Source organism: Haliotis rubra, unplaced genomic scaffold, assembly GCF_003918875.1.
Source record: "Haliotis rubra isolate DU_JTF1 unplaced genomic scaffold, ASM391887v1 Scf828, whole genome shotgun sequence".
Lineage (NCBI taxonomy): Eukaryota > Metazoa > Mollusca > Gastropoda > Lepetellida > Haliotidae > Haliotis > Haliotis rubra.
In genome coordinates this window covers 407,771-432,344 of record NW_025767555.1, presented here as the reverse complement: position 1 = coordinate 432,344, position 24,574 = coordinate 407,771, and the positions used below count along the sequence as shown (strand labels likewise).

The window sequence follows — 24,574 nt, the reverse complement described above, 5'->3', positions numbered from 1 at the left end:
GCACCTTCCCTTACATATACTGAACCGCAAAATAAACGCAAGTCAAAATCCAGATTTTGAAAAACTTTACTTTTGACAGATAATACATGAAAACAGGTACATAATAACAATCAACACTTATTGCATGATGATTGGGACATGTAAGTCAATGCATGGAAACATTGTTGGTTTACTTTGCATTGAAGACAAAATCGAAATTGATCCAACAAGTCAGCAGCGCGTATGTCCACCTCGTACATTCACTACAGCTGTGCACCGCCTGAACACGGAGTGAATCAGACAGTTGACAAAGGCCCTAGGGATTGCCGCACCTGTCCGGATGATGGCTGCCTGGAGTTCTGCTGCAGTTGTCGGACGTGGTCGGACTTCATTCAGTCGTCTCTGCAGCTCGTCCCAAAACTGTTCGATCGGGTTTAAATCGGGACTGACAGCAGGCCATGGCAGTAGTCGGATGTTATGCTGCTGGAAAAATCCCTGAGTGACTCTAGCAGTGTGGGGCCTGGCATTATCTTGCTGGAAAATGTGTTGCTGGTGTCGGACGAAAAATGGCACAACCTGGGGTCGGAGGATCTGGTCGATATAACGTTGGGCAGTGACTCCATTTCCCCGACCTGGCCAAATATTCTGGAAGAATACTGGCCCTAATCTCTGATTCAGGCCAATCGCTGCCCATACCATAACGCTTGGACCTCCCCATGCATCATCTTCCATTACACATTCGTCAGCATAGCGTTCACCTCGTCTTCGCCATATTCGAACTCGGCCGTCAGCATGAGAAATGCAAAACCGACTTTCATCAGAGAACAATACTAGTCTCCACTGTTGTTGACGCTAGTTTCGATGCAACGTAGCCCACTGCAGACGATTCTGACGATGTCTCGGTGTGAGGATAGGACGTCGAGCTGGACGACGACAACGGAGGTGGACTGCTCTGAGTCTGCGCAGAACTGTATCTCCGCTTATTGCTCGGTTGTGATGTCCTATAGTCTGCCGGGCTGTCTCGTTGGCAGATAAGAATCGATCCCCGATGTGCGAACGTTGAATGTGTCGATCTTGCCTTGGTGTTGTGACTCTCGGACGTCCAGGACGTTGGCGGTCAGCAGTGGTCTGTGTAGCAGCAAAACGTTCCTGAAGACGGTAGATTGTCGTTATGTTCACATGGAATGCATTGGCAACATCTGCAACACTGTGTCCAGCTTTAAGACGGCCGATGGCTTGTTCCCTCTGTTGCGTCGTTAACCTTGGCATTCTTGCTGTGTAGGGAGGTCAACAGTCTTGCTCTACAAGGAGCAATTATCAGATGATGACAATATTTATTCCCCAAGTTCTGAAGATATAACAGAGAATATTCCAGAAATTATAAGTTTTACAGACTTACTTGGTTGTTGTTTAACGCCGCACCCAGCAATATATTCCAGCTTTTTTGCGGCGGTCTGTAAATATTCGAGACTGGACCAGACAATCTAGTGATCAACATCATGAGAATCGATCTACGCAATTGGGATGCGAAGACATGTGTCAGCCAAGTCACCGATCCCGTTAGTCATGTCTTGCGACAAGCATGAATTTTTAAACAAATGCTGTACAACTCTTCTCCACTAATATGCTTCCACGGATTATGATCCACGTCGATTTTCTGGCGTCAGAATGTTTCGGTCGGTCTAGGCCGATACACCTCTGTACGTACTGTAAAGGTTTCTGGCTGGAACCTGTGTCGAAAGTACATAGTTTGAATTCATCGCTCTTAATGTGTGGTCGTTACTTGTGGTCGGCGACTAAGGAGACGGTCTATAACTTGATTGTTTTCCTCAAAATGTCGCCAGAAGTGCCAAATGCGGTGTCTATGGACCTTAAATAGACGGGAATCATCACACTGCGAGGTTCCAGACTAAAGCATACCTATAGCTCTGCATCTGCCATTTCCTCGAGGAATGTCGAACGTGTTCCATTAACGATGAAGCGATGTGTTTTCTGTGACTTCTGCACTTCTTAAGACAGCATGAGCGGAAACGATACGTGGTTGGTTTCACAGTGAACATTTCTGGAATACGTCATGTTTCTTGCCAATTTCGTGCAATTCGAGCAACAACGGTATGGTTGTGTTTCTTCGACCATTTTAATTCAGTCTTTCGCTGGTTCAAATATACAAATTCATTCAGTGAAAAGGTTGAACATGAGGTCTAATATTCTGTTTCATACTTCTCGTGTCGTTTGGCCATCCTTTCATACTGACAAACACGGGCCTGGACTATTAGACATATGTGTCACTATTTAGGTCGTATTAACTCGAGTGTATCAACAAATGAGAATTAACGTTTAACCATTCAATATTCCGGAGTATCAGGTTCCTCCTCAGTAATTTTGGCAATTAGAACTCTTTGGAAGCATAAAAAGGGCAACGCTGAATCAATATTACAAATTCTCCCTAAGAACAATAGAGTTTAATGATTAACGTTTCCCTTCGAAGATGTAAGCCAATGACAACCATAACAAATACAAAGATATGCTCTTGGATAATTCTTAAATATTCTTACATTAGAACTAAACTGGCGAACAATTCCATACACTTTTGATGAAATATGTGGAATATGCATCTTAATCGACATTATCGGTAGAGGGGTAGCATAGCGGTCAAAGCTTTCACTCGACCTGTACACCAATCCCAGGACAAAGATATGGTAATAGGAAATCTTGAACCACGTACTTGCTCATGTTTAGAGCTTTGTGCAACATTGCAACGTTGTTTTTCGCTCATTCTAGCTGTTTTCACAACGCAAGAATGATAGAAAAGGCCAGGTTTGACGAAGATGTGTGCAATTGTTGCTTTACTGCCGAGTCAGCTAAGATACATCACGTTCACTATTCAAAGTGAACGCTATGTGTGTTAGTTACTGCCAGATTTTTCAGGACAGGGAATACCTAGCTGTCAACAGTAAACTTACAGAACAGAATCACGCGTCCACCTCTGCTCTTCCTATCTCTTAGAATACAGTTTGCTGCAGCCCGTGATAGGAACTGGTGGGACTTCCTGTCCTATGTCAATGTGAAGACGTACACACCCATTCCATCAATCTTTTGTCAAGTGAGTGTATCCTGTATTGTATAATTATATAAATCACCAATAATGCCACTGTATGATATATACCAACGGATAAATATAACTCGATATGAAGTTGAATACAAATACCTTTACGCTTCAATTTTTGCAATGTTCAATACGATTTCATGTAGGTATCTTCCCGACTTTGAGATGAGTCACAATTTGCACATGCATGTTAATGCGACTGGGAAAAATGGAAAGATGCATCTTCAGAATCGGAGAATTACTGGGTTGAGACCAGTCTGTGGCAAACTGTGCAAGCCTTTAAAGGAACACAACATCTGGGCACTACGCTCTAGGCTGCTTCTTTCTTTGTGACCAAGCTTGGTATCAGGTTGGCCGAAGACAGCAGTAGGTTACAATACAATTCGCAGATGAGTTGAGGTTTGTTGACCTCTGATTGCCGCCCAGTGGTGATCAGCCGTCAAGACGACGTTAATCCACGTCGTCATTTTGGGAAGAATGTTTAATGGTATTCCGTGGGATGAAAAATCATCTTTGTTTATGGAAACTTGAATGACACGCGCTACCGTGATGACATCGATAGAGACCTGGGTCTATATTTTCGAAGCTCTCTTAGCGCTAAGATAGTCGTAGGTTAATGTTAATGTATGGCACTTACGACTATCTTTGTGCTAAGAGAGCTTCGAAATCTAGGCCCAGGATTTGCCCCCCTGAGCAGATGATAATGCCCGCCTCGTGATGTAAACAAATGATATGACAGACTTACACCAACTCAGGTTCACAGCTCTGACTCTTGATGGTGCTCTTTTCCAAAGCATAGCATTTGGGAGAGAGAGAGAGATGTATGGATTTATGAAGCAGCAAGTCTTACTGCTAATCACACATTGAGATTTGTATTGTATTTATGACATATGCACATTAACATTTTACAAAATATTTAAATTCTGCTCTCAAAATCCAAAATATTACCGATGCCATTGTCTACTAAACTCCTCTAATCTCAGCTGATGCCCATGTGTTGCTGCTTCCCTGCAGGTGTTGCTCACTGTATTCATGGTACTACAGGGGACCATCACCAGACTCATCAACTTCCTCGGCTTCACCGGATGGGTCATCTCCTTTGCCTGTGCTCTATGTTATATTGTACTGAGGTTTAAAATAAAGGACGACCCGAAACGAATAAAGGTACTGTACCTGATAATTGGTTCAAATCCCAGTACGACAGGATTATGTTTCTAGGTTTGATGGCACCCTAATGTGTATCGCCAAAGTGGAAAATATCTAAACCTCTATCTCCTCCAACCGCATTCGTTACGCTGTCAAGATGCGACATGTTCGACTATGTAAGTTAGGCTGACAAGTTGCAACATATTCGACTATATAAGTTAGGTTGTCAAGACGCGAAAAGTTCGACTACAGAAGTTACGCTGTCAAGCTGCGACATATTCGACGTTGCAGGCATATGTAAGCCTTATTTTGCCTTCTTCTTTCAGGTGGGGCGGTGGGGTAGCCTAGTGGTTAAGGCGTTCGTTCGTCACGCCGAAGACCTGGGTTCGATTCCCCACATGGGTACAATGTGTTAAGCCCATTTCTGGTTTTCCCCGCCGTGTTATTTCTCGAATATTGCTAAAAGCGGCGTAAAACCAAACTCACTCACTCACTCTTTCAGGTTCCCCTCCTCATCCATATCAGTTTCATGCTGTGTTGTTTGTTCTTCATTGTTGCACCTATTGCACAGAATCCACAGATTGAGGTGCTGTATGCCACCATATTCATTGCTGGGCGTCTCGTTGTCTATTTCCCACACATCCACTTCAACTTAAAACCAAAATGGTTTGGTAAGTATATAACGGTATCTATGTTCTTCACATGGTATGATATTCTTGGAATTGATTGATGCAATGTAATTCATTGGTGTCCATGATATTCAGATGGCAAAACCAATTTTACGCATTCTATCATACCAACACCCACAAGATAATAACAGGAACAAGGTTAATATGCAAAAACCTCTACAGATACAAATACACACTGATGAAATAAATATATCGACACCAAATGGCTTGGGTGCTGGCTATAGCTCCTCATAACAAGAACTATTGAAAAGTTGAAGTCATCCCCATTGCCACAGTCTTGTGAAGACGTTTTGTCACTGAAAATCCTTACGTCTAAATACAACACAGTTGAAACAGTTGTACGGGAATCTTATGCTTCTAGTTCAGGTCGGTAACTTAGTGGAAGGGCTATTTGATCATTATTGACCGATGTGAAATCATCAACATACCTGAACTATATTTCAACGCCATGTGCAAATTCTCTAACTTTGTTTTTTTCAATCCCGGCAGATATTCTGATTGACGTGCATGTTATATATTAAGAAACGGACATGTTAAGAAGCGGACAAGTAAGACCGGAAGTACAATTTGTGCCTGAAAATATTGACTCATCACACTTTTTCACACCCCAAAAATTTTGTTTTCAGGTTTTACGTGCGTCATATAAAGACAACGATAATCGTACTATAAGTACGATTAAGTACATATAATTCATGATGCAGTTCATTATCTTCAAATCTCAAAACATACCCCATTCTTGTCCACAGAAAAGATAGAGATGTATCTTCAACTTCTGATGCAGGTTGCGCCAAGTACGTATGTGGACTCATACTAAAAGATGGACCACAACTTCATATAACCTGATTACGGAGAACGTGTGGACACAAAACAATACTCAGTCCATGTGTGCAAGCGTACTGTTGCTCAAATTTCGTTGCTATCTCGACCTCAAGAGTCACACCAAAGTCCGACGAGGATATCCTATGAGATGTTTGCATACTGCTTAATGCTTAATGATTGGTCGATGAATTTATAAAACTGTTCGTGATACTTTGTGAGCGGATTGAGGTTGTTCGCTTCTTGTTTCGTCTATTGACCCAGTCAAGAACTTTATAATTCTTTGTCAAAAGTGGATATGTTCATTTTCAGTACTTAATAAGGCCACAGGCTTATAGTACATTACAATGCAAAATATACAACCAGACATAGTTTTTATAAACATAATACCTCGCTACTGAAACAGTAAAAACGGCAGCTTTAAATCGCTACAACTGGATAAAAAAACGAAGAGCCAGCAACTTCAATTTTGCGCATGCGCACATGGAAGAGGAAGTCTCGACCAAATGTTGACATTTTCCAGGTTGGACAAAAGTTACATTCCCTTTTTCAAGTGTTTCTGTAGTGTTATTTGGCATTTATCATCATCATACTTGTGTGCACACTTGTTTAGTTTACTTTCCAGATAATTCGTTGTAATATAGAACAAACTTTATGGATAACAACTTCTTTTTATTCTTGAGTGCAAAAGAAGTTGTTATCCATAAAGTTTGTTCTATATTGTACTTCCAAACTTCTAAAATGCCACTCAAGGAAGAGATAATTCGTGTTGCGATTTTTTGCCGCTAGGAGATTTTACAAGAACCGGGAAATATGGCCGTATTAGAACAGAGGTTCGTGGAAAGATATGGCAAGTAACACAAGTGGGAAGAGAATGATTTCCACCCTGCTTCAACACGTTTGTATGCATTTTCCTGGACCCGTGAAGATCTGGGTTAGAACTGGTCTTCATCAACCCATGTTTCTCGTAAGAGGCGACTGACGGGATCGGGTGGTCAGGCTCGCTGGCTTGGTTGACATGTCATCGTATCCCGATTGCTTAGATACTGTTGATCACTGGATTGTGTTGTCGAGATTGGATTATTTAACTACTCCAGCTGGGATATTGCTGAGTGCGGCGTAAAACAACAAACTAACATACCTGCACGTACACCATACGTTATCACCATAACTCAGGTTTCTGAATTGTTATTATCAAAAGCGAGACATTATGTGCCGGATTCTTTTAGGAAATTACCATTACATTTCTTTTCTTTTAAAGACTTGCAGTAATCTCTCGAAGCGGATGTTGTAATAAATCAGATAATATCCATGTTTATTAAACCTGCATCAACCTGTGATTGCCTGAACAAAATAATTTCTTAAACTTTCACGCAAAAGTTCTATTTTTAATGAGCCGAAATGGCAATGAAATCTGTTTCGTCAGATAAACTGCTTATTCTGTTTTGTATTTTTAAGATTGAAGAAATTAAAACAGTTGTTATATGACTGTTAATAACGTTTCATCAGATAATTTAATGTCATCTACGGTTTCCTAAAAGATCAGGTGATCTCTTACTTCAAATTCTTTTTGTACTTGATTTTAATACGTTGTATGGAACATGAAAAACATTAACTATAGTAAAACTCCCTGATTGAATGGTTTTTCTAATCAAGGTATGATTTGCTAGCCTATCAAACATTAGAGCACTAACCTATTGATTTGGACTTACCCACAGATAAAAAGAAATTCAATATATTTCTCGTTAACAAAAGCTGTTCAGAAATATAAAAAGTACACTAACTAAAAGCAATCCCGTCCTTCACTTCAAGCCCAAACTCTTATTGTTCAAAACAAAGGTTGAAACGTTATATTTTCGGCGGGGACACCAGAAATTGTCTTCACACATTGTACCCATGTTGGGAATGCCCGATTCCCCACATGGGTACAATGTGTGAATCCTATTTCTGGTGTCCCCCGCCATGAATATTGCTAACAGCGGCGTAACGCTAAACTCACTCACTCACACTCGCCCAATTGGGAATTGTCACATCATTTTATTAGTGATGTTTCTTGTTTGCTATACGACCATCCCACCGTCATTCGAGGTTTCAGTTAGGATTCGAGTGAATTGAAATGTTAATCGACTGTTTACGAAACTGTGAGAATCATATTGATACTAAATAGTGAACTGAAGACATGTCAATAACCCGAACAGATCCAGGGTGGAATTAGTCTTCAATAACCCGAACAGATCCAGGATGGAATTAGTCTTCAATAACCCGAACAGATCCAGGATGGAATTAGTCTTCAATAACCAGAACAGATCCAGGATGGAATTAGTCTTCAATAACCCGAACAGATCCAGGTTGGAATTAGTCTTCAATAACTCGAACAGATCCAGGATGGAATTAGTCTTCAATAACCAGAACAGATCCAGGTTGGAATTAGTCTTCAATAACTCGAACAGATCCAGGTTGGAATTAGTCTTCAATAACCAGAACAGATCCAGGTTGGAATTAGTCTTCAATAACTCGAACAGATCCAGGATGGAATTAGTCTTCAATAACCAGAACAGATCCAGGTTGGAATTAGTCTTCAATAACCCGAACAGATCCAGGATGGAATTAGTCTTCAATAACCCGAACAGATCCAGGATGGAATTAGTCTTCAATAACCCGAACAGATCCAGGATGGAATTAGTCTTCAATAACCCGAACAGATCCAGGTTGGAATTAGTCTTCAATAACTCGAACAGATCCAGGTTGGAATTAGTCTTCAATAACCAGAACTGATCCAGGATGGAATTAGTCTTCAATAACCAGAACAGATCCAGGATGGAATTAGTCTTCAATAACCCGAACAGATCCAGGATGGAATTAGTCTTCAATAACCCGAACAGATTCAGGTTGGAATTAGTCTTCAATAACCCGAACAGATCCAGGATGGAATTAGTCTTCAATAACTCGAACAGATCCAGGATGGAATTAGTCTTCAATAACACGAACAGATCCAGGATGGAATTAGTCTTCAATAACTCGAACAGATCCAGGATGGAATTAGTCTTCAATAACTCGAACAGATCCAGGATGGAATTAGTCTTCAATAACCCGAACAGATCCAGGATGGAATTAGTCTTCAATAACCCGAACAGATCCAGGATGGAATTAGTCTTCAATAACTCGAACAGATCCAGGATGGAATTAGTCTTCAATAACTCGAACAGATCCAGGATGGAATTAGTCTTCAATAACCCGAACAGATCCAGGATGGAATTAGTCTTCAATAACCCGAACAGATCCAGGTTGGAATTAGTCTTCAATAACCAGAACAGATCCAGGATGGAATTAGTCTTCAATAACCCGAACAGATCCAGGTTGGAATTAGTCTTCAATAACTCGAACAGATCCAGGATGGAATTAGTCTTCAATAACCCGAACAGATCCAGGATGGAATTAGTCTTCAATAACCCGAACAGATCCAGGTTGGAATTAGTCTTCAATAACCCATGCCTACCGTAAGAGGCGACTAACGGGATCGGGTGGTCAGGCTCGCTGACTCGGTTGACACATGTCATCATATGCCAATGGCGTAGATCAGTGTTCATGTTGTTGATTACTCGATTGTCTGGTCCAGACTCAATTATTTACATACGGTCGCCATATAGCTGGAACAGTGCTGAGTTAAACATCAAACAAGCAAACAAATACATGTTAATTGGAAAAACAATTATGTCGTTGTGCATTGAGGACCATCTATTCAACCATTCTTGTTGTTAAAAAATACTGTTTGGCTCAACGCCAATACCCTTTTATCACCTATGCTCACACACATTTCAAGTCCTTGTTAGAGGATAACAGTTACGATCATCGTGAGTGTGTGAGTTGTGTTTTACCCTACTTTTAGCAATATTCCAGCAATATCACGGCGGCTTCACACAATGTACCCATTTGGGGAATCGAACCCGGGCCTTTGGTGTCACGAGCGAATGCATTAACCACTGTACGTAATATAATTTACATGTACAATCTAAAGTGTGCATTTTGCAGCTCACATCTCTATTATGGGGTAAAGCCATCTGTTTGCCAAACATACACGGATTCCTCCAGGCGTGCTTCTGTTAATGTCACCAATGTCATTTTGAACTCGTTCCAGTGCCTATTAGAGTAGTAACCAGTTAATTTCGATTGTAGGTGGATTTTGACGTTGATGTGCACGTCTGCCAGTGACGTTACCAACATTGTCAATGTTACAGGTCATTACAGTGTCTACATGAGTGTCGGAAACGTTCTTGTACTTTCACCTCAAAACATCATACTCCCTACGTGTCTGTGTAGTATAGAACACGCGGGGTCGTTATTCTTCTACCCAAAACATTCGAGATCTACACGTGTTATGCAGGGACAAGCCGAAAAGCGACTCGGACCACTCATACTACTGGAATAAAGTAACTGTGCATTATTTGATGTTATGCCATTTTGTAATGCAAAAGGATAATAATACGATTTGTGGTGTTTTCCTAACATTTCAGCTGACGTTAATGGCTGATTCTGGGGTTGCATTTCATTCCAATCGTGCTGGAAATGGAACAGGTCCGGAGAAACAGCTGGCCAGGGAGTACCGGAATGCTCTGCTGTCTCAGGAGGTCTGTCACAACACGAGCAACATGAAGACGGGCATTATCTTGCTGAAGCGTGAAGTTACGCCTCTGTCCTTGAATGAACGGCTGCAAAAATAAGGCCCAGTGATATCATTCCTGTATCGCAGACCTCTCAGATGGCCATTAACAAAAACACATTGTGTCCGACCATGAGATGTGATTAATCCCCGTACCATAACGCTTCCGTCACCAAACTGTCCACGTTGAACAACGCACGCGTCAGTATACCGTTCAACTCGCCGTCTGTACACCCTCGCCCTGCCATTTGAGTTGTCCAGATGAAATTTCAACTCGTCAGTGAATAAAACACTATCCCAATCTTGTCTCCTGTACCCTATATGCTTCCTGCATCAAGACGTGCCTGTCGGTGACGTTGGAGCAAAATTGGACGTGTTGCAAGCCGTTGGGGCCGGATGTTGTGCTCAGTTGGTTCCGTACAGTCCTGGACCTGATTGGACGTAAGCGAGGAATGGTCCGAGCAGTCAAACTAGCAGTCTGGAATCGATTCTTTAGATGGACCAGCCGAATGTGGTTGTCGTGGGAAGATCGTTAGGGAAAACATTCATTTGGAAACATGAGAGCTATTAAGTCAAAAGAACGCACGTGTGTGTATTTGAATAGCTCACCTTTCATTGCCCTGTCCAAGGTTGTTGTAATGTCAACAAACATTATTTATGTTTTTCACGTTTTTCAATACATTAACATGGTGCCATAACCAACTAAAGCGGGGTTATTTTATCAAAGTACCCAATACGCATTGTAAATGGCTGGCTGTATTTACACACCTAACATTCAGCAATAGAGGGTCTATGAAATACACAATGCCATTTTAGAAAACGGTCAAATGTAACGTATGTAATGGAAGTGGGACAACTGATAGTCTAGACTGCGGACTTTATGTACCCCTCTGATAAGTGTAAATTGGCACGGCTCCAGTTTTGTGGAAGCCGCGGTGGCTGAGCGGTCTAGGCGTCTGACTTTGTGTGCTGGCGATTAGGTGCATGACTCTGAGGGTGTGGGTTCGAATCCCGGATGGGACTCAACTCCCCAAAAGTAATAGAATCTGTACTTTACTAAGAAAGTGTAATCCCAAATATAACATACTTTATTTAGAGGTTCTAGTTTTCTCGGAGGTTATGGAAATGAGCGAATGGTTACTAATGTACCCAACAGTGCGTTGGCATGGCCTTGAGTTGCTGTTCGATAATCTGGTATCCAGAAGACGCCTGCAAGCGACAGAGATGCCTGCAAAGTCTGGTCTGGGTAGCTCTCATGTCGCTTCCTCCTGCAGGAACACCAGGGGCATCTCTACAGGGACATCTTGCGCGCGGACTCTGAACAGTTGGAGAAATATTGTGAACTGTTTCCCCGTTTGGGTTTCGAATAGTTGGAGAAGGATTGTGAGCCGTTTCCTCGTTTTGGTTTTGAATCATAGCTGGAGAAGGATTCTGAACCGTTTTCTTGTTTTTGTTTCGAATAGTTGGAGAAGGATTGTGTACCGTTTTCCTGTTTTGGTTTAGAATTATAGTTGGAGAAGGATTGTGAACCGTTTTCCTGTTTTGGTTTAGAATTATAGTTGGAGAAGGATTGTGAACCGTTTTCCTGTTTTGGTTTTGAATCATAGCTGGAGAAGGATTCTGAACCGTTTTCTTGTTTTTGTTTCGAATATTTGGAGAAGGATTGTGTACCGTTTTCCTGTTTTGGTTTCGAATTATAGTAGGAGAAGGATTGTGAACCGTTTTCCTGTTTGGGTTTCGAATTATAGTTGGAGAAGGATTGTGAACCGTTTTCTTGTGTTGGTTCCGAAAAGTTGGAGAAGGATTGTGTACCGTTTTCCTATTTTGGTTTAGAATTATAGTTGGAGAAGGATTGTGAACCGTTTTCCTGTTTGGGTTTCGAATTATAGTTGGAGAAGGATTGTGAGCCGTTTTCTTGTGTTGGTTTCGAATAGTTGGAGAAGGATTGTGAACCGTTTTCCTGTTTGGGTTTCGAATTATAGTTGGAGAAGGATTGTGAACCGTTTTCCTGTTTTTGTTTTGAATAGTTGGAGAAGGATTGTGTACCGTTTTCCTGTTTTTGTTTCGAATTATAGTAGGAGAAGGATTGTGAACCGTTTTCCTGTTTAGGTTTCGAATTATAGTTGGAGAAGGATTCTGAACCGTTTTCTTGTGTTGGTTTCGAATAGTTGGAGAAGGATTGTGTACCGTTTTCCTGTTTTGGTTTCGAATTATAGTAGGAGAAGGATTGTGAACTGTTTTCCTGTTTGGGTTTCGAATTATAGTAGGAGAAGGATTGTGAACCTTTTTCCTGTTTGGGTTTCGAATTGTAGTTGGAGAAGGATTGTGAGCCGTTTTCTTGTGTTGGTTTCCACTTGTAGTCTTTCCTGGAAGATGAGGACAGACCTTTTAACAAACGCCTATTTTAGTTGGACATTGAATTTGACACAAGTATTTGCTATATCAACATCTAAGTTCATAAGACTTTGCTATATTCGTATTGTGTGTAAAAATACACGATAAATACAAATCCATGCTTGTTGTGAAAGGCGACTAACGGGATCAGGTGGTCAGGCTCACTGACTTGGTTGACACATCGTATCCAAGTAGCGTAGATCGATGTCCCCGCTGTTGATCACTGGATTGTCTGGTCCAGACATGATTTATTTTTACAGACCGCTGCCACATAGCTGGAATATTGCTGAGTGCGACGTTAAACAACAAACAAATAATCATCTCGGTAAGGACACTAATACATCTGGACCCAATACACACTATCCTAAAACAATTTAGATTGACAATGGATACGTTTTCTAGGCATCTCACCTTTGTATGGGAGTCCGAAAACATAAACTTCACACAGGGACAAAGTGTCACCCCGTACTCTTGGGTTTATCTTTTTCCTCAGGCGGACGTATCTTCCAATTACTGGGGACAGGCAGTCCACTTCAATCTTTCGAGAGACGGCTCTTTTCAGGAAAAAACACAACAATCCCGGTCGCGAAATGTCTTTAGGGTTGTGACTCACTACCTCAATCGTTGTGTCATGAATCTGGCCTGTTAACAATCATAAACATGGCTTCTGTGAATGGCATTTTTAGAAGTTGGAGAGTTAGATAAGGCCAAACTTTATGGGTGAACAACTTCTTTCTTCAGGTGATGCGACGTTTGATACAGATAAAGTATGGCCTTACCATAAACATGATGATTAAAAACTCGTTTCAATAATAATCGGAAGGCCTCGTCGTTTCTTAAAGTTCACTGCTAAACTTATAAAGATGTAAATCATAAATATTGTATTTTTAAGTTCTGTTAACAATCATAACCATAACGATTAAAAACTCGTTTCATAAACGATGTCAAATCGTTTAATAGCAAACGGAAGGCCTCGTTGTTTCTTAAATTTTACTGCCACACTAAGATGATGAAAATCATAAATATTGTTTTTAAGTTTTGTCATAAATTTAGCTTCACGATTTTATACCACTTGTGACTGTTATCCGTCGATCAAAACACATAGAAAGAAGATATTTCCTTAAATGATGACAAATATGATTGCATAATGTGAATGTCTGTTGTAGACTAGTCCAACAATACCAATCAACCTTAACATTTAATTCAAGGGCCATCCATTCCAAAACACATTTATCAAATTTGGCTTAAGAACAAATTACTTAAAAAAGGGGTAAACACTCACTGACTTAGATTTTCAAATTCCAACCCCATTTAACAACGCATTACATCCCTTTAACTTTCAGCACATATTACAATTCAAGACAAATCTTATGGATAACAACTTCTTGGTGTATTTTTTCACGTTTCTGGGCTAGTTCTTGCCCCTTCTTTAGAAAGAAGGGACAAGAACTAGCCCAGAAACGTTTGTGAAAAATAAACAAAAAAGTTCTTATCCATAAGATTTGTCTTGTATTACTACACCAAGTTCTAAATGCCTGTGAAGAATTTCACATTACAATTATTCTTCACTCTGATTTGTTTGTTTGTTTGTTTGTTTGTTTTTTAATGCCACAAAGAGCCATATTCCAGCTATATGACGGTGGTCTGTAAATAATCGAGTCTGGACAACACAATCCAGTGATCAACAGCATGAGCATCGATCTAGGCAATTGAAATACGATGACATGTGTCAACCAAGTCAGCGAGCCTGACCAACCGATCCCGTTAGTCGCCTCTTACGAGAATCATTGGTTTCCTGTTGTCATACAACGAGGTTACTTGACGTACCATAAAGTGGATGATGTATTAGTCGAACACCATGGACTTGGCATATTCGTCCCAGATCCACGAACCACCACGGATCCTTTTCAACGTACACTGTTCCAGCCCACGTACATTGCCCCGTCGCCTGCAGCTTGTCTCGACCATCCACTGTCATCGCTGGTTTGTGTAGATGGTTTTGCCATACACTGCTCATTTTCACAGTTTTACGCAGTGCAAGGTTTCTGTAGATCCCTGCAGACTTAGCTTTTAAAGAAAAAGAAATACAGGTAAATGGAAACGAGTTCACAAATTTTTTATCCTGAAGCAACGCCTTTACTGACATTTCTATAAGGCCCGGCAAATTTTCGCATACTACGTCGCATTTCCAACATGATATTTTCTCGTAGAAATCAAAAAGCCTTCTGTTATTAATTTCTTTCGTTTTGAGAATCTCAGATTCACCAATATCTTGTTTCAAGGATTATCAACATAATACCCGTCCATGATGAATTAACCAAATGGTAAACATCTAATTTACCGGGCAGCCTTGTGGTTAAATAGCTCGCTCGTCACGCTGAAGACCCAGGTTCGATTCCCGACATGGGAACAATATGCCATGCCCATTTCGGGAATCCTCCGCTACAGCATTGCTAAGAAAACCTCTTAAAACCATACACACTCACTCACTGACTGTAACTTGTAACATCCATTAAGCAACCCGGATTCTGCAACGTGCGGAACATCTACGGACTATTGGTTGCTGGAAACTGGTAGAGGTCTGCATGCAGGGGCCAATATGTTCATGTTCCACAGTCGATAGAAAACATACCGACATTGGTGAAAATGGCATAAAACCATACAAGCTGTAACACGTAACATCAATTATGCGAGCCGGAGTCTGTAACGTGCGGAACATCTACGGACTGTTGGTTGCTGTTGGTCGGATAAATCTGCATACAGGGGCCAGTATGTCCATGTTTCAATCTGTGATTTGCAGACTGGACTGCGAACAGGTACAAATAAACCAAAACTCTTGATGATCGATCCTGTTTAAGGCGTCAGAGGTTAAAGACAAGAGTGTATGATCACAGATCCAAAACCAGGTACTGACAAAGAAAATACTGCAAGACTTTCTTCAGCCTAGTAGGTGTCAGACGATTAGAAATCGTCTACGTTCAGCTCATACCTGTGCTCAAGGACAACGGCTTGTGCAGCTCCTTACATGTCGTCAAAGTGCAAACAGACATGAATAGTGTACTCACTGTCAAAAGTGGGTTATCGTTCCTGGTCACATCTCATAATTTCAAATGTTTCCCTACCACCCCTTGATAGATGTGACCATGCAAAGTCGAAAAAAGGGTCTGTTTCACGTGTGACCTCGTGACAAATTTGAGGTGTTCCCAAGGGGTAACTGTTCACTGTCCATCTTTGTCATATACAATGCACGGAGGGGCCATGGTTTGTCCCCTATCAAAAGTTCAAGGTCAATCAAATGTGGCATCACGAATTGTACGATTTCCAGAAGCAGTGAACTATCCTATTGCAGCATTTAAATAAGTTTAGGTAGGTCAAGGATACTGTCAAGGTCAAGGTCGGATTACTTCCAGTGGATTTACAGGTCATTCACTTGCAGGGTTTGCACGAACTGAAGACATTATTCGATCAATATAAGTGAGTGAGTTTAGTTTTACCCCGCACTTGGCAATGTTCCAGCTATATGGCGGCCTTCTGTAATAATCGAGTCTGGACCAGAAAATCCAGGGTTCAACAGCATCAACATCGATCTACGATGACGTGTGTCAACCAAGTCAGCGAGCCTGACCACCCGATCCCGTTAGTCGCCTCTTACGACAAGCTTCGGCTACTGAAGTTCAATTCTAGCTCGGATATTCACGGGTATGATCAATATAAGAATCGTTCATGTAAGTACATACCGAAACTCTTACTATGTTTGGTGGAATCGAGCGCCGGTCTTGTTCTTGTTTGACGATCCCGTTTTAAAGTCACGTCTCCCTTCTGATTGGAAGTTACTGACCGGAAGCACAAAATATATATTTAGTAAACAAATTGGTTGGTTTTGTTTAAAGCTGCACTCAGCAATGGATGTGATGTCAATCACAGGATTGTCTGGTCCAGATTACATACGGCCCACTTCCACACAGCTGGGATATTCAGTGTGGCGTTAAGAAACGAACAAACAAAAACAAACCAAACACACATATATGGGTGACCTACAGAGTCATTGCATTATTTTCTGTTTTCCATTCCAGGAGGACAGAAGGAATACCCTTTAGCATTCAGACTTTAAATCGACGCAAATAGCTGCAGTACTGCTCATGGGAAGTTAAGACATCTGGCACCGGGAAAGATCTGGGTTAGAATTGGTCTTCAACAACCCCCGATTGTCGTAAGAGGCGATTAAGTGGACCAGGTAGTCAGGCTCGCAGACTTGGTTTGCACATCGTATCCCAGTAACGTAGATCGATACTCATGCTGTTAATCACTGGATTGTCTGGTCCAGCTGGGATATTGCTGAGTGCGGCGTTACACAACAACCAAACCAACAAGACATCTCGCAAAGACACTAATACATCTGGACCCAATACACACTATCCTAAAACAATTTAGATTCACAATGGATACGTTTTCTAGGCATCTCACCTTTGTATGGGAGTCCGAAAACATAGACTTCACACAGGGACAAAGTGTCACCCGGTACTTTTGGGTTTGTCTTTTTCCTCAGGCGGACGTATCTTCCAATTACTGGTGACAGGCAGTCCACTTCAATCTTTCGAGAGACGGCTCTTTTCAGGAAAAAACACAACAATCCCGGTCGCGAAATGTCTTTAGGGTTGTGACTCACTACCTCAATCGTTGTGTCATGAATCTGGCCTGTTAACAATCATAAACATGGCTTCTGTGAATGGCATTTTTAGAAGTTTGAGAGTTAGATAAGGCCAAACTTTATTGGTGAACAACTTCTTTATTCAGGTGATGCGACGTTTGATACAGATAAAGTATGGCCTTACCATAAACATGATGATTAAAAACTCGTTTCAATAATAATCGGAAGGCCTCGTCGTTTCCTAAATTTCACTGCTAAACTTATAAAGATGTAAATCATAAATATTGTTTTTAAGTTCTGTTAACAATCATAACCATAACGATTAAAAACTCGTTTCATAAACGATGTCAAATCGTTTAATAGCAAACGGAAGGCCTCGTTGTTTCTTAAATTTTACTGCCACACTAAGAGATGAAAATCATAAATATTGTTTTTAAGTTTTGTCATAAAGTTAGCTTCACGATTTTAGACCACTTGTGACCGTTATCCGTCGATTTAAACACATAGAAAGAAGATATTTCCTTAAATGATGACAAATATGATTGCTTAATGTGAATGTCTGTTGTAGACTAGTCCAACAATACCAATCAAACTTAGCATTTAATTCAAGGGCCATCCATTCCAAAACACATTTATCAAACTTGGCTTAAGAACAAATTACTTAAAAAAGGGGTAAACACTCACTGACTTAGATTTTCAAATTCCAACCCCATTTAACAACGCATTACATCCCTTTAACTTTCAGCACATATTACAATTCAAGACAAATCTTATGGATAACAACTTCTTGGTGTATTTTTCACGTTTCTGGGCTAGTTCTTGCCCCTTCTTTAAGTGAAAGAAGGGGCAAGAACTAACAAAGAAACGACAATAATAAACCAAGAAGTTCTTATCCATAAGATTTAATCTTGTATTACTACCCCAAGTTCTAAATGCCTGTGAAGAATTTCACATTACAATTATTCTTCACTCTGATTTGTTTGTTTGTTTGTTTGTTTGTTTTTTAATGCCACAAAGAGCCATATTCCAGCTATATGACGGTGGTCTGTAAATAATCGAGTCTGGACAACCCACTCCAGTGATCAACAGCATGAGCATCGATCTAGGCAATTGGAATACGATGACATGTGTCAACCAAGTCAGCGAGCCTGACCAACCCATCCCGTTAGTCGCTTCTTACGAGAATCATTGGTTTTCTGTTGTCATACAACGAGGTTACGTGACGTACCATAAAGTGGATGATGTATTATTCGAACACCATGGACTTGGCATATTCGTCCCAGATCCACGAACCACCACGGATCCTTTTCAACGTACACTGTTCCAGCCCACGTACATTGCCCAGTTGCCTGCAGCTTGTCTCGACCATCCACTGTCATCGCTGGTTTGTGTAGATGGTCTTTCCATACACTGCTCATTTTCACAGTTTTACGCAGTGCAAGGTTTCTGTAGATCCCTGCAGACTTAGCTTTTAAAGAAAAAGAAATACAGGTAAATGGAAACGAGTTCACAAATTCTTGATCCTGAAGCAACGCCTTTACTGACATTTCTAAAAGGCCCGGCAAATTTTCGCATACCACGTCGCATTTCCAACATGATATTTTCTCGTAGAAATCAAAAAGCCTTCTGTTATTAATTTCTTTCGTTTTGAGAATCTCAGATTCACCAATATTTTGTTTCAAGGATTATCAGCATAATACCCGTCCATGATGAATTCACCAAATGGTAACCATCTAATTTACGGGGTAGCCTTGTGGTTAAATAGTTCGCTCGTCACGCTGAAGGCCCAGGTTCGATTCCCGACATGGGAACAATATGCCATGCCCATTTCGGGATTCCCCGCTGGAGCATTGCTAAGAAAACCTCTTAAAACCATACACACTCACTCACTGACTGTAACTTGTAACATCCATTAAGCAACCCGGATTCTGCAACGTGCGGAACATCTACGGACTATTGGTTGCTGGAAACTGGTAGAGGTCTGCATGCAGGGGCCAATATGTTCATGTTCCACAGTCGATAGAAAACATACCGACATTGGTGAAAATGGCATAAGACCATACAAGCTGTAACACGTAACATCAATTAAGCGAGCCGGAGTCTGTTACGTGCGGAACATCTACGGACTGTTGGTTGCTGTTGGTCGGATAAATCTGCATACAGGGGCCAGTATGTCCATGTTTCAATCTGTGATTTGCAGACTGCACTGCGAACTGGTACAAACAAACCAAAACTCTTGACGATCGACCCTGTTTAAGGCGTCAGAGGTTAAAGACAAGAGTGTATGATCACAGATCCAAAACCAGGTACTGACAAAGAAAATACTGCAAAACTTTCTTCAGCGTAGTACGAGTCAGGCGATTAGAAATCGTCTACGTTCAGCTCATACCTGTGCTCAACGACAACGGCTTGTGCAGCTCCTTACATGTCGTCAAAGTGCCAATAGACATGAATAGTGTACTAAATGTCAAAAGTGGGTTATCGTTCCTGGTCACATCTCATAGTTTCAAATGTTTCCCTACCACCCCTTGATAGATGTGACCATGCAAAGTCGAAAAAAAGGGTCTGTTTCACGTGTGACCTCGTGACAAATTTGAGGTGTTCCCAAGGGTAAACTGTTCACTGTCCATCTTTGTCATATACAATGCACGAAGGGGCACATGGTTTGTCCCCTGTCAAAAAGTTCAAGGTCAATCAAATGTGGCATCACGAATTGTACGATTTCCAGAAGCAGTGAACTATCCTATTGCAGCATTTAAATAAGTTCAGGTAGGTCAAGGATACTGTCAAGGTCAAGGTCGGATTACTTCCAGTGGATTTACAGGTCATTCACTTGCAGGGTTTGCACGAACTGAAGACATTATTCGATCAATATAAGTGAGTGAGTTTAGTTTTACCCCGCACTTGGCAATATTCCAGCTATATGGCGGCCTTCTGTAATAATCGAGTCTGGACCAGAAACTCCAGGGATCAACAGCATGAACATCGATCTACGATGACGTGTGTCAACCAAGTCAGCGAAACTGACCACCCGATCCCGTTAGTCGCCTCTTACGACAAGCTTCGGCTACTGAAGTTCAATTCTAGCCCGGATATTCACGGGTATGATCAATATAAGAATCGTTCATGTAAGTACATACCGAAACTCTTACTATGTTTGGTGGAATCGAGCGCCGGTCTTGTTCTTGTTTGACGATCCCGTTTTAAAGTCACATCTCCCTTCTGATTGGAAGTTACTGACCGGAAGCACAAAAATTATATTTAGTAAACAAATTGGTTTAATTTTGTTTAAAGCTGCACTCAGCAATGGATGTGATGTCAATCACAGGATTGTCTGGTCCAGATTACATACGGCCCACTGCCACACAGCGTGGATATTCAGTGTGGCGTTAAGCAACGAACAAACAAAAACAAACCAAACACACATATATGGGTGACCTACAGAGTCATTGCATTATTTTCTGTTTTCCATTCCAGGAGGACAGAAGGAATACCCTTTAGCATTCAGACTTTAAATCGCCGCAAATAGCTGCAGTACTGCTCATGGGAAGTTAAGACATCTGGCACCGGGAAAGATCTGGGTTAGAATTGGTCTTCAACAACCCCCGATTGTCGTAAGAGGCGATTAAGTGGACCAGGTAGTCAGGCTCGCAGACTTGGTTTGCACATCGTATCCCAGTAACGTAGATCGATACTCATGCTGTTAATCACTGGATTGTCTGGTCCAGCTGGGATATTGCTGAGTGCGGCGTTAAACAACAACCAAACCAACAAGACATCTCGCAAAGACACTAATACATCTGGACCCAATACACACTATCCTAAAACAATTTAGATTGACAATGGATACGTTTTCTAGGCATCTCACCTTTGTATGGGAGTCCGAAAACATAAACTTCACACAGGGACAAAGTGTCACCCGGTACTCTTGGGTTTGTCTTTTTCCTCAGGCGGACGTATCTTCCAATTACTGGGGACAGGCAGTCCACTTCAACATTTCGAGAGACGGCTCTTTTCAGGAAAAAACACAACAATCCCGGTCGCGAAATGTCTTTAGGGTTGTGACTCACTACCTCAATCGTTGTGTCATGAATCTGGCCTGTTAACAATCATAAACATGGCTTCTGTGAATGGCATTTTTAGAAGTTTGAGAGTTAGATAAGGCCAAACTTTATTGGTGAACAACTTCTTTATTCAGGTGATGCGACGTTTGATACAGATAAATTATGGCCTTACCCTTAAACATGATGATTAAAAACTCGTTTCAATAATAATCGGAAGGCCTCGTCGTTTCCTAAATTTCACTGCTAAACTTATAAAGATGTAAATCATAAATATTGTTTTTTAAGTTCTGTTAACAATCATAACCATAACGATTAAAAACTCGTTTCATAAACGATGTCAAATCGATTAAAAGCAAACGGAAGGCCTCGTTGTTTCTTAAATTTTACTGCCACACTAAGAGATGAAAATCATAAATATTGTTTTTAAGTTTTGTCATAAATTTAGCTACACGATTTTATACCACTTGTGACTGTTATCCGTAGATCAAAACACATAGAAAGAAGATATTTCCTTAAATGATGACAAATATGATTGCATAATGTGAATGTCTGTTGCAGACTAGTCCAACAATACCAATCAAACTTAACATTTAATTCAAGGGCCATCCATTCCAAAACACATTTATCAAACTTGGCTTAAGAACAAATTACTTAAAAAAGGGGTAAACACTCTCTGACTTAGATTTTCAAATTCCAACCCCATTTAACAACGCATTACATCCCTTTAACTTTCAGCACATATTACAATTCAGACAAATCTTATGGATAACAACTTCTTGGTGTATTTTTCACGTTTCTGGGCTAGTTCTTGCCCCTTCTTTAAGTGAAAGAAGGGGCAAGAACTAGCCCAGAAACGTTGTGAAAAATAAACCAAGAAGTTGTTATCCATAAGATTTGTCTTGTATTACTACACCAAGTTCTAAATGCCTGTGAAGAATTTCACATTACAATTATTCTTCACTCTGATTTGTTTGTTTGTTTGTTTTTTAATGCCACAAAGAGCCATATTCCAGCTATATGACGGCGGTGTGTAAATAATCGAGTCTGGACAACACAATCCAGTGATCAACAGCATGAGCATCGATCTAGGCAATTGGAATACGATGACATGTGTCAACCAAGTCAGCGAGCCTGACCAACCGATCCCGTTAGTCGCACTTACGAGAATCATTGGTTTTCTGTTGTCATACAACGAGGTTACGTGACGTACCATAAAGTGGATGATGTATTAGTCGAACACCATGGACTTGGCATATTCGTCCCAGATCCACGAACCACCACGGATCCTTTTCAACGTACACTGTTCCAGCCCACGTACATTGCCCCGTCGCCTGCAGCTTGTCTCGACCATCCACTGTCATCGCTGGTTTGTGTAGATGGTCTTTCCATACACTGCTCATTTTCACAGTTTTACGCAGTGCAAGGTTTCTGTAGATCCCTGCAGACTTAGCTTTTAAGAAAAAGAAATACAGGTAAATGGAAACGAGTTCACAAATTCTTGATCCTGAAGCAACGCCTTTACTGACATTTCTAAAAGGCCCGGCAAATTTTCGCATACCACGTCGCATTTCCAACATATTTTCTCGTAGAAATCAAAAAGCCTTCTGTTATTAATTTCTTTCGTTTTGAGAAATGCACGCCAATTACATCCTCATGGCAGATTAAAGTACCTTGTCTGCTGGGAAAGCAAATGGAAACGAGTTCACAAATTCTTGATCCTGAAGCAACGCCTTTACTGACATTTCTGAAAGACCCACCAAACCTGCGCTCACCACGGCACATTTCTAGCATGATATTTCCTCATAGAAAACACAAAGCCTTCTGTTATTATTTTCTCTCGTTTTAAGACAGGCGGTGGGGTAGCCTAGTGGTTAAAGCGTTCGCTCGTCACGCCGAAGTCCCGGGTTCGATTCCCCACATGGGTACAATGTGAAGTCCATTTCAGATGTTCCCCGCCATGATATTGCTAGAATATTGCTAAAACGCGTAAAACTAAACTCAGTCAGTCAGTCAGTCGGAAACCTGAGTTATGGTGATAACGTATGATGTACGTGCAGGTATGTTAGGTTGTTGTTTTACGCCGCACTCAGCAATATCCCAGCTGGAGTAGTTAAATAATCCAATCTCGACAACACAATCCAGTGATCAACAGTATCTAAGCAATCGGGATACGATGACATGTCAACCAAGCCAGCGAGCCTGAACACCCGATCCCGTCAGTCGCCTCTCTCGACAAACATGGGTTGATGACATGTAAACACTCACTCTCGTTTTGAGAAAAGCACGCCTATTACAACTCCATGCCAGATTGAAGTACCTTGTCTACTAGGGGTCATTGTCCACAGTGACTTGTCAATGGCTTGAAGAAATATTAAGCATATACTGAAAACCTGCGTTCCCTATAATAAAGATGTTGACACATGGACATTTCTCTTCTGGTTGTGTATTTGTTTGTTGTTTAATATTCCAACTACATCCAATGTCGCGTCCCATTGGCGTGCCAGAAAACTGAACCCCAAATTCCCCAATATGTTGTATCAAGGGTTATCAGCATAATACCTGTCCATGAGGAATCCACCAAATGGTAAACATCCAGCACCTGCATTTGGAGTTTCCTCCTACAATGTTCCAGCATCTGGGTTGCTTCGACATGCATGCAAGCACCTTTATGTCTGTAACACGTAACAGGCTAGCCTTGTGGTTAAATAGTTCGCTCGTCACGCTGAACTCTCGGGTTCGATTCACACGTGGTTAAAATGTTTGAAGCCCTTTCTAGTGTCCCTGCCGTGATAGTACTTGAACATTGCTAAAACGGTATAACACGTAACATCCATTAAGCGACCCGGAGGCTGCAACATGCGGAACGTCTACAGACTATTGGTTGCTGGAAACTGGTAGAAGTCTGCAGGCAGGGGCCAGCATGTTCAAGTTTCAGTCTGTGATTTGCAGTAATAAGCCACTGGCCTAAAGTACAAGTCACAAGCGTTTTACAGAAAAAACATTAGATTTTTTTATTTTCCCAAAATTATATAAAAATAGGCATACATTATTTATAACATTTATGTTTGTTGACAA

General features: G+C 41.1%; 1 long non-coding RNA gene across 1 annotated transcript; it reads right to left on the bottom strand.

The window, feature by feature from the left end:
* Positions 1–355: 355 nt before the first annotated feature.
* On the bottom strand, positions 356–21,004 carry LOC124262230. Its single transcript, XR_006894525.1, has 3 exons — positions 20,994–21,004; positions 8,503–8,507; positions 356–462 (listed from the first exon to the last, which is right to left on the bottom strand). It is a non-coding gene; the product is annotated as an uncharacterized LOC124262230 (long non-coding RNA).
* Between the last annotated feature and the right edge of the window lie 3,570 nt (positions 21,005–24,574).